We start from the raw sequence: 16987 nt of genomic DNA on the forward strand, positions 1-16987 counted from the left end.
GTCCACATTTTAAAAACATGTATTTATTTTGACTGAAAAAAATCCCTGTGCATATAGAAAAATGTAGTAAACACATAAAAAAAAAAGAAGAAAATTAAACTGACCCATAATCTTACCACATAGAGATGTATTTTTTTGTTTTCCCAGATATATACAGGGTGGGGGCAAATGTAGGTTTATAGTTGTTCATATGGAAAATAATAATCTATAATAATAAAAGCATAATATGCTAATTAGACTGGACAGCCAAACGATCTTCCGGATGTCCTTCTAGATGTCGCTGCGGCAGCAGAGGCCAAGGCAGAGGCAGTTAGGGGCGATCAGGCAGGCGAGCAGTTAGGGGTGATCAGGCAGGCAGCCAAGCAGTTGGGGGTGATCAAGCAGGCAGAGTGGTTAGGGGAGATCAGGCAGGTAGGTGAGTGGTTATGGGCAATGAGACAGGCAGGCGAGCAGTTAGGGGCATCAGGCAGGCAGGCAGAGTGGTTAGGGGCAATCAGGCAGCCAGACAGAGGCAGTTAGGGGTGATTAGGCAGGCAGGCGAGAAGTTAGGGGTGATCAGGCAGGCAGGCGAGTGGTTAGGGGCAATCAGGCAGGCAGGCAAAGGGGTTAGGGGTGGTCAGGCAGGCAGGTAGCGTGGTTAGGGGCAATCAGGTAGGCAGGCAGGTAAGCGGTTAGGAGCCAGCAGTCCCAGATTGTGAGAGGAATGTCCGACTGCTGGGGGATCGGGCCTAAACCGGCAGTTGGATATCCCCAGAGGGGTCCTGGATTGCGAGAGGGTACAGGCCAGCTGAGGGACTCCCCCTGCTCCGTGCACGAATTTTGTGCACCGGGCCTCTAGTAATTAATAAACACTAATCCAAGAATAAACTCTGTTTCATGTACGCACAATTCTAAACATACTTTCGCTCCACCATATATCTATAATAATAAAAGAGTACTACGCTAATTAGACCGGACGTCATTCTGGATGTCCTTCTGGACTAAGCTGGGGCTGGAGGGAAGTCTGGGTCCCGGGTGCCAGAGGGAAGCCGGTGCTGGCAGCTGGGGGAAGGAAGGCCTACTCTTGCACAAATTTTATGCATCGGGCCTCTAGTATGACAATAATAAGCATTTCTGTAAACAAAATTTTGTACTCTTCCATGATAAATTTCTTTAAGATAAATTTCACTTGAGGTAGAACTGCAGGCCAAAGGTTCAGCATTTTGAGACTTTCAGATTACCCTCTGAACAGTTGTACCAATTTACACTCCTACTTTTCTGAGTGCATGTTTCTTAGTATCCCTGCTAAAAATGAGTTTTTTAAAATTTCACAAATTTGATAGACAAAAATATATCTTTGTTGTCTTGATTTGTAGTGTGTATGAAGTTTTTTATGCATTAGACCTGTACAGTGCTTCTGAAGAGAGTAAACCAGTTCTGTTCCCAGCTCATTTTACTACTGTATCAATATTCTATTCTTAAACAGACTATCCCAGGAATAAAAATTTTTAAAAGTAAATTTTCACACACCCCTGCCACATTTTTCTTCAAATAGAAACAGTTTGATAGCCACTACAAAGTATACCCTTATAGCTGTTTAGTATATTTTAGGGTTATGCAGTAAGAAACACTTCTAAATGAGTAATATTACTATGCCATTCCTAATTTTTTTTGTTGTTAAAATGCAATGATCACAAATGATACAACTTTGTGTTGAATGGCACCTTCAAGATCATCTAACCATACAGCTTCTGTTTACAGTTAAAAACTGAGGTGCTAAGAGATTAAGTGACTAGCCCCAAAGTCACATATTTAGGGGCAAAACAAAGAAAAGCATTGAGTCCTACTACCATGCTCTTCACATGCCACACTGAGTAATCCATGTTTAGCAGAGGAATCCTTGACCTTTAATCAAAACATAAGTGTGATAAAAATTACTTTTGCCATTTAACAGAAAATCAACCCCTATATTCAACGAATATTTATGGAATACCTACTGTGTACCAGGGACTAGAGATATGAAAGTGAATAAGACACAATTCTAGTTTATGGGGGTTTAAGGCTTGTTTTACAAAGGTAGCTGTATAAAATGGTGCCTGTCCATTTAATTGCCGTGCCTGAACAATATAATTTAATATCAACAAAGAACAATTTCCAGAAATGATAATTATTATATCCCTAATTATTTGGCTTCTCTGGAAAACCTATACTACCATGTAACAAAATCATGTTTATCCAGATGATTAGGACCAAACACTCAGATTTTTAAAAAAATCCACACAAAGGATAGCTACAATAATACAAGTACAATGAAAACAACAACAAAAATAAGAAAAACAAAAATCTTGAAGGGGGCTCAAATTTCCACATGGCACATATTCGAAATGCCAATCAGGGGGAAAAAATCACCTGCTAAGATTTTAAAAAACTTAAGCCCCATGTGAAGTAGAGAAGGGAAGAAAAACATTTTGCCTTATCCATATCCCTTATTTTGAAAAATCTGACCAGATTTTTAGATGCCTGTCTAAACAAACAAAAACAAATAAACAGAATAGGGAGCCACATTTATCTTCTGTATGTAACTGGTTCCATAAAGAGCACTTTCTGGCTGTTGTTTCATAGGATCTAAGTTATGGGCCAATTGTTGACACACATAGAAATATTCTAGATTGCCTCTGGTGGGGCTTTACATATGGCAGTGTACAAACTACAAAGAGTAATTTATTACCGTCAAACCTCAGTTCTCGAACATCCCCCATCTCTAACAATTCGCCTCTCAACCTGACAACCCTTTTATGCTGATACTTGTATGATCATTCCCGTGTCTCTTGGGCGACAAAGGAGAGTCTGAGTCAGTTTACCACTAAATCTCACGCTGTTAACATCCCAGGAAAGTATGCTGTGAATATTTTTGTGTTTTTATTCTTCTGTTGCTGCTTATTAAATTTTAATTTTTTACTGTACATTTTTTATTGAATTTTCATTTACATTTCATGTCCTTTTTGTTTTTAAAGTGCTTATTTATAGATTAAACAGTATATTAGACATGTACTGTATATAAGAAAGGCTAGCCCTAGCTGGATTGGCTCAGTGGATAGAGTGTTGGCTTATGGACCGAAGGGTCCCGGGTTCGATTCTGGTCAAGGGCACATGCCTGGGTTATGGGCTTGAGCCCCAGGAGGGGGTGTGCAGGAGGCAGATGATCAATGATTCTCTCTCATCATTGATGTTTCTATCTCTTTCTCCCTCTCACTTCCTCTCTGAAATAAATTAAATATTTTTTAAAAGGCTAAAACAAGGAATCATTTGGGGGGGGGTCTAGAACGGATTAATTCGATTCACATTACTTCTAATGGTAAATAATGATTTGGTTCTTGAACAGCCTTCCAGAATGAATTAAGTTTGAGAACCGAGGTTCCACTGTACTTCCTTTTGAGAGACAAGGGGACATAGTGAAAAGAGTATGGATTTTTGAGCAGATGAACCTGTTGAATATTGTTTCTACCATTTACCCTATGTGAGATCTTGACCAAATTAATTTCTCCAGGCCTCAGTCTCCTCCTCTGTAAAAGGGAGTAAAACCACCTACTTCACAGGAATACTACAAGGATTGAGAGAATACATGGGGCACACATAATAGTAGTTTCTTCAGCAGCTTTGAATTGCTCCATTGAAAATCAAATGATGAACTTCACTAAGTTTCTCCAAGGCACTTTGGCAGTCTGTCAGTAGTGGGGAGCCTGAGGTCAATTTCTGGAACACAGAAAAGATACCCGAAAGCCTGTCAAGCTCCAGCCCACTTAACAGAGAAAACAAAAAACAAAACAAAACATAAAAACCAACCAAACAAAACAGATTATATTGAGCTGATGATTAATATGGGATCCTGCTTGCATTTGATGAGGTCATTAAACAAAAAACTAATTACAAAAGACACTCATGTTCAAAATATACAGTGGGGCCTTGACTTACGAGTTTAATTCGTTCCATGACGAAGCTCGTTAAGGAGCTCGTTAACTCAAATTACTCTGTCAACTCAAAGCAAAAATCTGCCGAGAGAGACGGCTTGTATCTCTGAAAAACTCCTTAGGACACTCGTAAGTCAAGGCCCCACTGTATTTTAAATGTTACTGAATGGTTAAGCACTTTTAGGTAGGAAAAACACTTCAGGACTATTATACTTTTTCCAGTCTAAATAAGCCTAAAATCGTCTCTAACACGGTAGTCTGTAAGAGCAGAATTCTGTTATGAGGTATTTTTGATCCATTTATAGAGCATTAGCATCTAGTAAAAAGTAAAAGCATGTTTATTACATTAAAAGTTGGCTAAAATGATTTGTATCATGTGCAAAGATGAGAAAAGAACAATTCACTTCACAGTAAGAAACAGTAAATCGTTATTTAGTATTCCCACAGGAAGCATTCCTAATAGGGCCCTTGTATAAAGCAAGGTTTCAAAAACTGTGCTAAGACTTGACTTGCTTTAGCTTTAGTCCTCATAACTTTCCTATGAGATAGTTATATTACCTTCACTATTTTACACAATGAAAAACCGAGGCATAGGTCAGATTAAGTAATTTAAATTGTACTGCTAGTAAATATTAGGGCCAGAATTTGACCTTAGGCAGCCTGACTCTAGGGCCCACTCTCTCAAATACCTTGCAATATTGCTTCCTTTCTAGGTATTAAAAGATGGTGGTTATAAAAATATTTTAAGTGCTGCTATGAATGAGCACCAAAGTAAAGGCAATTAGTGCTGCTTGGGTTGGACTAAACTAATTAAGTCAAAGGCTCTGAATCTTGATCTGCCTTTAACAACTACAATTAATGCCTAATTGATTTGGCACTACTAGGGAATAGAATACTAAAATGTTCCATAAATAAAATTTCCAGAAATGAAACTTCTCTTTGAGTGCCAAACTTCTTAAAGTATTTTAAATTCCAAATTTCAATAACAGCTAAGCCTTGCTGTTCAGTAATGTTTTCCTTGAAATTACTTTCTTAAACAAAGGATATACAATTGCCCCTTTCTTATTGACCCAGAGTAGTTATCATGCTCAAATACTACACTATATTTTAATATTCTAATGACCTCCAGGGACCCTAAGGTGCAGAGGACTTAATTGGCTTCACACTACAGGACCCTAGGCTACTAAGCTTGGAATGTCTGTGTTTTGCATATTTTTCCTCTATTTGTGCTCACTTCTTACAACTGGCCATGCGCCCACTTTTAAGCTTTACACGCCCCTCCATTTCTAATTTTTGCTTCTGATCTGCACTGAGCTAGGAAACCAGGTTTTTAAAAATGGAATTGCGAAGGAGACTAGACTGTGGGTGGTGAACACACAATAGAACATATAGATAATGTATTATAGAAGTGTATACTTGAAACCTATTTAATTAACCAATGTAACCCCAATAAAGTCAATAAAATATTTTAAAATAAAGAAATAAATATATTTCCTTTTTAAGAAAACAAAAATAAAAATGGAATTGCATGGTAAAGAATCCAGAGATTCTGAGTGAGGGGTTTCCCCATGAGAAATTTTGTACATTATTTTATTGCGGACTTTATGGCACTTTTTATTTTTTTATTTTTCAGAGGATGGTTTAAGTGATTACTTTTTTTCCCCCAATTTTAAAGGACTCAGTTTATTAACTGACCAGATTACAAAAATAACCATGGTAGATACCTTAGTTCATTCTTCTAATAAGCCTATTGATCTGGTCCCCCCTGTTACCAGCATCTCTACCTTCTATAAAACGGGTGGTCTTTTTCTTCATCCTACCTCATGGAGAAGACAACTTGAAGGGCCACAGGAAGTTGTTTACTTCTTTGAAGCGCTTCCCAACAGTATAGATCTCATGAATCAGATCTTCCATGCAGATGATTCCATATTTACCAAGAGATTGAGCAATCAGAGAGTTATCTGTCAGGGCAATTTGTTTTTTGTTGACTTTGCCATAACCACACTTGTAGATCAATTCATTTACTGACTTCAGGTTTGGGTAACCCCATGCAATGTGTGGCTCCACAATCCTCAGCTTGTTAATTGAAGCCTTGTTGAGCTTAACAAAGGTGCCTCTGAAGATCTGGAGAAGGCAAAGCTGCAGCACCTTCCGGATCTTTGAGCTCACACCATTGTTACTTTTAATCCTGATGACAAATGCTAATTTGGGTTCAGCAGGTACAAAGAAGTTGCCAGCTTCTCTTGTCACCCGAGCCATTCAAATCTCCTTTCTGTACATCTGCTTGTATTCCTTGTGATAGTGCTTAGCTTTTTCATAGATGAACTTCCTTCTTGCCTTTTAAAGCATCTTTTGGGCAAACTTCTTTCTCAGGTGCTTGATCTTCAGCTTTGTGAAATTCATTCACTTTTTCTTGAGGGTTTCTGGCACAGCAGGAACTTTCTTCTTCTTCTCTTCTGCACCCTCCATGGTTCCAGCCGGAAAACAGTGATTACTTATTTCCAATTGTATCAGAGGATCATTATTACCAAAGAAGTAGCTGCCAAATAAGTTGAGCTGTCATAAATCTTAGGTATCCCTACACAATCACTCAACTCCTCTTTGTAACTCAGTCTCTAACTTCTAAGTAGTGATAATAACATTATTCAGACTGCTGCCTAAAGAAAACTACATTTATGTACTGCATAACTATGTTTCCATCAATGTTCTTAATATAGGATGATGGTCCCATCTATAGATATAAAGAGCCAGGGGCTGTCACATCTGAAACAACCGAATGGACGACCGAACTGGCTAAATGGGGCGACAAGGCTGCAGGGGGGTTAGTGAGGGATGACCAAACGACTGAACACCAGGCTGCATGGGGCAACCAGGCCGGCAGAGGGGTTAGTGAGGAACGACCAAACGACTGAAGAGCAGGCTGTGTGGGGAGACCAGGCTGGCAGGGAGGGGGGGGGGCATTGAGGGGTACCCAAACAGCAGGGTGTGTGGGTGACCCAGCCCAGCAGGGGGGGGCAGTGAAGGTGACCAGGCCCGGCAGAGGGGGGCAGTGAGGGGTGACCAGGCTGGTGGGGGGGGGGCAGATGGGGTCAACCAGTTTGGCAGGGTGGCATTTAGGGGCGACCAGGCCGGCAGAGGGGAGCAGTGGGGGGCGATCAGCCCATCAGGGGGCAGTTGGAGGCGACTACACTGGCAGGGGGGACAGTGAGGGGCAACCAGGCTGGTGGGGGGGCAGTTAAGGGGCAACCATGCTGGCAGGAAGGAGAGTTAGGGGGGACCAGGCTGGCAGGGAGAGCAGTTGGGGGCGACTAGGCTGGCGGGGGGGGGCAGTTAGGGGCGATCAGGCAGGCAGGCAGGTGAGCAGTTAGGAGCCAGTGGTTCTGGATTGTGAGAGGGATGTCCGACTGCCGGTTTAGGCCCGATCCCCCAAGGGGTCCCGGATTAGAGAGGGTGCAGGCTGGGCTGAGGGGACCCGCCCCCCTCCCACATGCACAAATTTCATGCACCGGGCCTCTAGTCCTATCTAGTAATAGACAAACATGGTAATTAACCATACCTCCGCTATGCTTCCCATTGGCTAATCAGGGTGATATGCAAATTAACTGCCAACCAAGATGGCGGCCGGCAGCCAGGCAGCTGAAGCGAACATGAGGCTTGCTTGCTCCAGTGATGGAGAAAGCCAAGGTTCCCCGCCTGCTGCGGCCCAGCTCTGAGCTGCACTCTAAGCAATAATGTTGCAATTATAGAAGCTAAACAAACCGCAGATACCTGCTTTCAGCCAGCGGCCTTGGAGCTGGAGCCGCAACAAAGTTTCAATTACAGAAGGTAAATAAATCCCAGAATAAAAAAAAAAGAAAAATTGGAGAGACTGGGAGCTTCAGTTGCAGGCTTGGCCCGCCTGAAAAGGGCCCTCAGTCCCTCATCCAGACTGGCCAGGCACCCCAGTGGGGACACCCACACTGAAGGGGGTGCGTGCAGCCTGAAAACAGCCCTCAGCCCCTCATCCAGGCTGGCCAGGCACCCCAGTGGGGACTCCCACCGTGAAGGGGGTGCGGGCAGCCTAAAAACAGCCATCAGCCCCTCATCCAGGCTGGCCAGGCACCCCAGTGGGGACCCCCACTCTGAAGAGGGTGCAGGAAGCCTGAAAACAGCCATCAGCCCCTCATCCAGGCTGGCCATGCACCCCAGTGGGGACCCCTACCCTGAAGGGGGTGCGGGCAGCCTGAAAACTGCCATCAGCCCCTCATACAGGCTGTCCAGGCACCCCAGTGGGGACCCCCACCCTGAAGGGGGTGCAGGCAGCCTGAAAACAGCCATCAGCCCCTCATACAGGCTGTCCAGGCACCCCAGTGGGGACCCCCACCCTGAAGGGGGTGCGGGCAGCCTGAAAACTGCCATCAGCCCTTCATCCAGGCTGGCCAGGCACACAAGCGGGACCCCCACCCTGATCTGGGACACCATTCAGGGCAAACCAGCTGGCCCCCACCCGTGCACCAGGCCTCTATCCTATATAGTAAAAGGGTAATATGCAAACTGACCCTAACAGCAGAAAGACTGGGAATGACTGGTCACTATGACACACACTGACCACCAGGGGGCAGACGCTCAATGCAGGAGCTGCCCTCTGGTGGTCAGTGCACTCCCACATGGGGGAGCTCTGCTCAGCCACAAGCCAGGCTGATGGCTGCCAGTATAGCGGTGGTGGTGGGAGCCTCTCCTGCCTCCTCAGCAGCGCTAAGGATGTCTGATTGCAGCTTAGGTCTGCTCCCCGCTGGCAAGTGGACATCCCCTGAGGGCTGCCGGGCTGCCAGAGGGATGTCTGATTGCCAGCTTAGGCCCAATTCCCTGGGGAGCAGGCCTCAGCCAGCAGGTGGTCATCCGCCGAGGGGTCCCAGACTGCGAGAGGGCACAGGCTGGGCTGAGGGACCTCCCCCCCCCCCCAGTGCACAAATTTTTGTGCACCGGGCCTCTAGTTAGATTATAACAGAGCTGAAAATTTCCTATCATAAAGACCTACCTAGCACAGTGCATTACTCACATTTGTGGTGATGCTGGTGTAAACAAACCTACTACACTGCCAATCATATAAAAGCAGAGCAGATACAATTATGTACAGTACATAATCCTTGATAATGAGAATGACTACATTACTGATTTATGTTAGTTACTATACTATAATTTTATCATTGTTTTAGAGTGTACTCTTTCTACTTGCAAAAAAACGTTTGCTGCAAAACAGTATGCCTTATTATGCTGGCATCAGCCTCTTACATCTTGTGTTTATTACCGCATCTCTTGATTGCATCATTTTCTCTTCTGTTTGGTTTAGTCTCACGTTGTTTTGTACAATGACATGCTGCATAGGCTTGTAGCCTAGGAGCAATAGGCTATACCATATAGCCTAGATATGTAATAGGCCATACCACCTACATTTGTATAAGTGTATTCTATGATGTTCCCACAATGATACAGTTGCCTGACAATGCATTTCTCAGAACATATCCTGTAGGTAAGTGGGGCATGACTATATTCATGTTCAAGTTTGGGGACAGAAGATATAGGAGACCAGAGGTCAAGAAAATTAAGTTCTATTCTTGGCTTTCCCAACCAACTAGCTGCAAGACCTGTAGGCAAGGCTCTTTACAGTTCCTGTAATTTTAGAAAATTTAATTTTAAGACCCTTGATTAGTTTGGGAGTAAAGATGTAATTTATACCATAATTAATGACCTAAATTTTATACCCTCTGATTTCCCCTAAAAATATGGACATAATCTAACACACACACACACACACACACTCATAAATGTCCAGTGATGCTTTGATACATCTAGTTAACTAGAAGAATATTCCTTCAAAATATTCTGTAGGTACTAAATTGAGCAAATTAAATTCTTCCTTTTTACATGTTAAGGTGAGTAATTTTCCCATGAAAAAGTCCAAATGCCTACTTAAAATAACTTTTAGTACATCCCACACAAGTGAGAAATCTTTAAGTATTGGTGGTATTCCTTACTATAAATCGGGGGGGGGGGGGAACCTTTTTTCTGCCAAGGGCCATTTGGATATTTATAACATCATTCGCAGTCCATACAAAGTTATCAACTTAAAAATTAGCTTGCTATATATTTGGTCAAACATTTAATTAACTCTCCCCTAATGGCTTGGAAGCCAGACCAAATGATTTCATGGGTCTTATATGGCCCAGGGGCTGGACGTACTCCATCGTGCTTTAAATAAAACCTAACAAACCAAAATAAGAACTTCAAATGTTCATTTTTCCATTTCAAAATTTTCAACATATAGAATATTTTAAGAACTAATATTTTGACACATTTGAATATCTGAGAAACAAAAAGTTTAAACAATAAATGTGCTTCTTACAAAGTTTAACATTTACTTATTTATTTATTTAAATCTTTATTGCTGAAAGTATTACATAAGTCCCCCCCCCCCCAGGCCCTCACCACCCCATTGTTTGTGTCCATGGGTTATGCATATATGCATACAAGTTCATTGGTTGATCTCTTCCTACCCACCCTCCCCTGCCTTCCCTCGGAGGTTCAACAGTCTGTTCATGCTTCTGGGTCTATTTTTGATCATCGGTTTATTTGGCTCATTAGATTCCACATATGAGTGATATCATTTGATACTTATCTTTCTCTGACTGGCTTATTTTGCTCAGCATAATACTCTCCAGGTCCATCCATGCTATTGCAAAAGGTAAGAGTTCCTTAAAGGGCTAATCCTCCACCCTGGCAGGTGTGGCTCAGTTGGTTGGAGCATCATCCAGTACACTGAAAGGTCATGGCTTCTATTCCCAGTCAGGACACATGCTCAGGTTGGGGTTTGATCCCCTGTCTGGGCCATATTGGGAGCAATCAATTGATGTTTCTCTCTCTCTCTCTCCCTTTCTCGTTCCCTTCTTTTAAAAAAATCTTTATTGTTGAGATTATTACAGATGTCCCTTTTTTTCCTCCCATAGCTCCCCTCCACCCGGTTCCCACCCAACCCCAGGCCCCTGCCACCCTATTGTCTGTGTCCATAGGTACTGCATACATACATATAAGATCTTTGTCTAATCTCTTCCCGCACTCTCACACCCCCTTCCCTCTGAGAAATGTCAGTCTGTTCCATTTCCATGCCCCTGATTCTACTCCATTTACCAGTTTATTCTGTTCATCAGATTTTTTATTCATTTGATTTTTAGATTCACTTGATAGATATGTATTTGTTGTCACTTTGTTGTTCATAATTTTTATCTTTACCTTTTTCTTCTTCTTCCTCTTCTTAAAGGATACCTTTCAGCATTTCATATAATACTGGTTTGGTGGTGATGAACACCTTTAGCTTTTTCTTATCTGTGAAGCTCTTTATTTGACCTTCATTTCTGAATGATAGCTTTGCTGGGTAAAGTAATCTTAGTTGTAGGTTCTTGCTATTCATCACTTTGAATATTTCTTGCCACTCCCTTCTGGCCTGCATAGTTTCTGTTGAGAAATCAGCTGACAGTCGTATGGGTACTCCCTTGTAGGTAACTTTTTTTCTTGCTGCTTTTAAGATTCTCTCTTTGTCTTTTGCTCTTGGCATTTTAATTATGATGTGTCTTGGTGTGGTCCTCTTTGGATCTCTCTTGTTTGGGGTTCTCTGTGCTTCTGGACTTGTAAGTCTATTTCTTTCACCAGATAGGGGAAGTTTTCTGTCATTATTTCTTCAAATAGGTTTTCAATATCTTGCTCTCTCTCTTCTTCTGGCACCCACATAATTCAGATGTTGGTATGCTTAAAGTTGTCCCAGAGGATCCTTAAACTATCTTCATATTTTTGGATTCTTTTTGCTCTTCTGGTTGGGTGTTTTTTGATTCCTCGTATTTCAAATCATTGACTTGATTCTTGGGATCCTCTAATCTACTGTTGAATCCCCGTATATTATTATTCATTTCAGTCAGTGTATGCTTAATTTCTGACTGGTCCTTTTCCATTTTTTTTTTTTGGCATTCTCACTAAGATCCTTGAAGGTCTCACTAAGTTCCTCAGAGGTTTCTAAAAGATTCTTGAGTAACCTTATAACTGTGGTTTTGAACTCTATATCCAGTAGTTTGCTTTCTTCCATTTCTGTCATTTGTGACTTGTTTCTTTGTCTCCGCATATTGACTTCTTCCCTGTGTTTGTTTCTATGTATTGGGTAGCTGCAAAGTCTCCTTGAGTTGATAGAGTGGCCTTGTGTAATAGGTGTCCAATAGGGCCCAGTGGCTTAGCTTCCCCAATCACCTGAAGTGAATACTCTAGGTGCACCCCTTTATGGGTTATGTGCACAGTCTTGTTGTAGTTAAGCCTTGATTACTGTTGGTGTCACTGGGAGGAACTGATCTCCAAGCCAATTGACTGTGGGGACCAGCTGCAACTACAGTGGGAGAGCTGCTGTGCAGGCCACACCCTTATGGGGCAGGACTTGCTTCAGTGGGGCTTTGGTGCTGAGTTTGTCCCTTGAGTGTGTTGCTTATGGATGTGAAGAGTTGTACTCTGTTATGGTCTCACACTGACCACTGGGTACACTGGCTCTTGGATCTCCAAGGAGGTACAAAGTCAGCCACTGCTTGGGGCCACCCAGCAGGAGCTACCAAAAGATCTGCAGATTCCTCCTCTTTGTATTGGGTTTGGAAGTACCCAGATGAGACCCAGCTGTGAAGCAAGGCAGGCTGGTGCTGGTGCCGGCCTTGGGCCTTTTATTGATAGCTTTGGGGCTCCCTGACCCAGCTATGGCTTGTTTGACTGGTTTTAGGCTGAGAAAGGACAGGCTATTCATATGCAAAAGCCACTGTGCACAGCTGGGGTGGGGTTGTAAATTGGGTGGGGCAGGGTCTCAGGGAATCTCCAGGGCGGAGCGAACAGAAATGTCTGCCAGTCAGCCCTGCACGGGGAAGGTCCTAGCACGGGAACAATGATAGCTGGAAGCACTTCCGTCTGGAAGAAAGCCACCCCTGCATTCCTGCCCCGATGCCAGACAGTCCAGTTTCTCCCTGTATCTGTCTGGGTCCCCCAGAGCCTCGCCTGGCACTAGAGCTCAGAGCAAGTGGGAGCCTGTAAATTTAGTTCATGGTGCCGGCCTTTTAAGAGGAGCAGCTGGGTCTCTAGCAGCCTGTGTGTCACTCAGTCCCAATCTGCAATTGTTTTTACAGTTTGTAGTTCTTACTGCCAGTAGGGACTTCTTTCCCCAGCTCTGGAACCCTGGGCTGGGGGGTCTGGTGTGGGGCTGAGACTCCTTGCTCCTCCAGGTGGCCTCTGCAGAGGTGATCTCCCTTTTTGCACACCCGGGTGCCAGACCAGCCCATTCAGCGCCTCTGCACCTCCTACCAGTCTCAATGCGCTTTCTTCCTTACTTCTCTAGTTGTAGTACCTCCACTCAACCAGCTTTCTCGTGGTTCTGGATGATAGTTGTTCTGTATTTTAGTTGTAATTTTGATGTGGTTGTGAGAGGCAGCAAGTACAGGTGTTTACCTATGCTGCCATCTTGGTTCCTCTCATTCCCTTCTTCTCTCTCTCAAATCAATGAAAGTATGCCCTCAGGTAAGGATTAAAAAAATGGCAAGGCTTCCTTGATTACCTAATAGTATATAAATTTTTTTTCTACATATTAATACTGATTAAAAACGCAGTAAATCTTTGATTTTCAAGCATAGTCTAGGAAATTGAAGACAATGTCTATCAATGGTACTATTAAATTTAAACATGAAAACCAAAAGATTTCTAAAACAGTTTCAAAATAAAGTCTGCTTTAAGCCCTGGCCAGGTAGTTCAGCTGGTTAGAGTGTAGTCCTGATATGCCAAGGTTGTGGATTCCATCTCTGGTCAGGGCACATACAAAAATCAATCATGAATGCATAAATAAATGTAATAACAAACCAATGCTTCTCTCTCTCTCTTTCCTCTAATCAATAAATAAAAATTTATAAAGTCTGTTTTAAACAAATATTTTTTTTAAAAAAAACAACCACCACCCTAACTGGTTTGGCTCAGTGGATAGAGCATTGGCCTGTGGACTGAAAGGTCCCAGGTTCGATTCCAGTCAAGGGCATGTACCTTGGTTGTGGGCACATCCCCGGTGGGAGGTGTGCAGGAGGCAGCTGATCAATGTTTCTCTCTGATCGATGTTTCTAATGCTCTATCCCGCTCCCCTCCTCTCTGTGGAAAATCAATAAAATATATTAAAAAAACAAAACAAAACAAAAAACAAACCACCACATGGCTTATAAATAAATACTAAAATAATTTTTAGTGTCGTTTCCACACAGGTTTTCAATATAAAAGCAATTTTCGGATTTGTACTTCAGCAGCTTTCAATACAGATAGAATATTTCAATTCATTATATCCTGTTTTTATAAGAAAATTATTTTCACACACTCACTATGTTGAGTTTATAGTAAGAAAACTCATGTTTGAATATAAAATAATGTGACAGAGGCTTTCTCCAGTCCCTATTTATTTAGCATTTTAAATTATAGTTTTCCTTCTGCGGCTAGGGTATTTGTGTTCAATACCAAGGCATTTTAGTATTTGCATAATATTCATTATTTTAAAATTTCTACATAGCTTCAAAACGTTGCTTTGGTGATTTTGAAGGATGGTATAGGGATTAATTTTCTTCTATAAACTCTGACCTGATCCAGTGATGACCTTCAGATACCTGAGGCAAAATTTCATCAGAATAATAAGGGCATTACTCACAAAGGCAGGTGCTTAGTCACTGGGATTTGGATACGATGACAATAACTGCAACTTACCCAAAAGTTGCCCACCAAAGTTCCATAGGAAGCAAAATGTCAAATCTTTTATAAACTGACATAATACCACAATCGATACAGTTTCAGTGAAAAGTACAAATATGCCAGGTACACAACATTTTATTAACACTCTTAGATAGTTTGATTTTGGAATTTCCTAAACTTGACATTCTAATAAGGTAATATTGAGAACAGTATTCATTTATTTTTTGGAAACAAAACCAATCCAACAGAAATTGCAAAGCAGTAGGCTATTTTTAAGAGATTTGGATGCAGCATAACTGTGGGTTTTTTGTCACAGGTGTTAGACGTGAGCATGCTACCTATTGATGTTACCTAGCATTAAAGATATCCAGTAATTCTTTTCAAAATCCTAAAAGGATTTAAAAAAATCAGTCAGCAGGAAAGAATATTTTTAGTGTGGAAGGAAACATAAGAATCATTTAGATCAACTATCTCATTTCACATGTGAAGAAAATGAGGCCAAGAAAGGCTAAATTAATCCATTCATTTAACATTTACCTATTGCTTACCATGTACCAGCACAGAGGTAGTAGGCTGTATGTAAAGTAGTGAACAAAGCAGATATGATCTCTGACCTCCTAGATCTTATGTTAACATCAAAGGCAGAGTTAGGACTAGGACCCAAGTCTCTTTGCTGATTCAATAACCCATGTAGCCTGTTGATTTATCCTAATAATTCTAATATCTCTTTATGCTTTCACATAGATAGGTAACCAGTCAAGTGAAACTGGCCATTTATTAAAGCCCTGAATATCTAAGCGTACCACCACAAATTTCCCAGGGAAGGCTTTAAGGTTCTAGAGACTGAAAGGGTAACTTGACATCCATCTGGAAGCAGAAGGGTTATAAATTTAGCTACATAGTAAAATAACATGAATTGGAATCAGGAAATTGGATTTTTAGTCTTGAATCTGCCCATAACAATATATATGACCATAAAAATATTTTGGGGTGGTTTCCCCAACTTTTAATTATGGCTATTCCAAACATATACAAAAATAGTAGAATAATATTATGAACCCACATGTACAACATACTGACCATGTTCAATAATAGTCAATATCAATACCTCTCCCTTCACTTCTCTGCCAGATTATTTTGAAGCAAATCCCAAGAAATTATTTTATTTTTACCCATAAAATTTCAGTGTGTATCTAAAAATATTTCCCTTTAAGATTTAATCACAGTACATTATCAAATTTAACAAGTCCTTATTATACAGTCAACATTTTCCCGATTGCTTAACTTTTTTTTTTTTTTTTACGGTTGGGTCATCTCAATCAATATCCAAATAAGGTCCCCACCAGTTGATATGTCTCTTTCAGTCCACAGGTTCTCCTTGATCTTTTATTTCTTACAGTTCATGTGTTGAGGAACTAGGATGTTTATCCTGAAGAAGATTTTTAGGGTAGTGAAACTATTCTGTATGATATTATAATGATGGCTACATGTCATTATATATTTGTCTGAACCCATGGAATGTACACCACCAAGAGTGAACCCTAAGGTAAACTATGGACTTTGGGTGACTCTGATATAGCAGTGTAGGTTCATCACATGTAACGAATGTACCATTCTGGTGGGGGATGTCAATAATGGAGGAGGCTATGCATGTGTGAGGGGGAGGGTGTGTACAAGAAATCTCTGTACCTCCCTTTCAATTTTTTTGTGAACCTAAAACTCTAAAAATAGTCTTAAACAAACAAACACATTAGGTTGTTCATCCTTTAGAATTTCTCATGGTCTGAAATTTGTTGACTGCATCTCCATGGTGACATGCCATAAGAAATATTTTAAATGAAAACATACAGAAGAAATTAGAGGGATGAAATGGACACATATCCAAGAAAAATGGCAAAAAACCTATCAGAACAGTATCAGGAAGACTGGTCTCAGAATGTGCTAGGATTTTAAAAAATGACTATAGAAAATCTTTAATTTATATTCGGAACAAGAACAAGAAAAAGAAAGTGTAGATCTGCTTATATGTGAATAAATAGTATAATGTAAAATGTTGCTTCACTTCTTTTTCTTCCAATTAAAGATTACTGATAGTCAAACCATACAGGAAAAACCAAAGTGTAAGAATGAGGAAACTGAATCCCAAAGCATTCAAGGAGATAAAAGTACCTCCCTAATCTACATGAGTTCAGTTCTCCTGTGCCAGACAAATTATATCCCAGCATACTCTGGGAATTTACAGAGCTCAATCCCTATGTAAAACCTTTGAAGAATCA

General features: G+C 41.3%; 1 protein-coding gene and 1 pseudogene across 1 annotated transcript in view; both read right to left on the reverse strand.

Moving 5' to 3' along the window:
* WDR44 (WD repeat domain 44) overlaps window positions 1-16987 on the reverse strand; it is a gene marked incomplete at its 5' end in the record, with an annotated part of 94037 nt that overhangs the window by 61440 nt on the left and 15610 nt on the right. The window lies entirely within an intron of this gene.
* Window positions 5630-6425, reverse strand: LOC102427475 (annotated as a pseudogene).

The sequence above is a fragment of the Myotis lucifugus genome, unplaced genomic scaffold (assembly GCF_000147115.1).
Source record: "Myotis lucifugus unplaced genomic scaffold, Myoluc2.0 scaffold_2, whole genome shotgun sequence".
NCBI lineage: Eukaryota > Metazoa > Chordata > Mammalia > Chiroptera > Vespertilionidae > Myotis > Myotis lucifugus.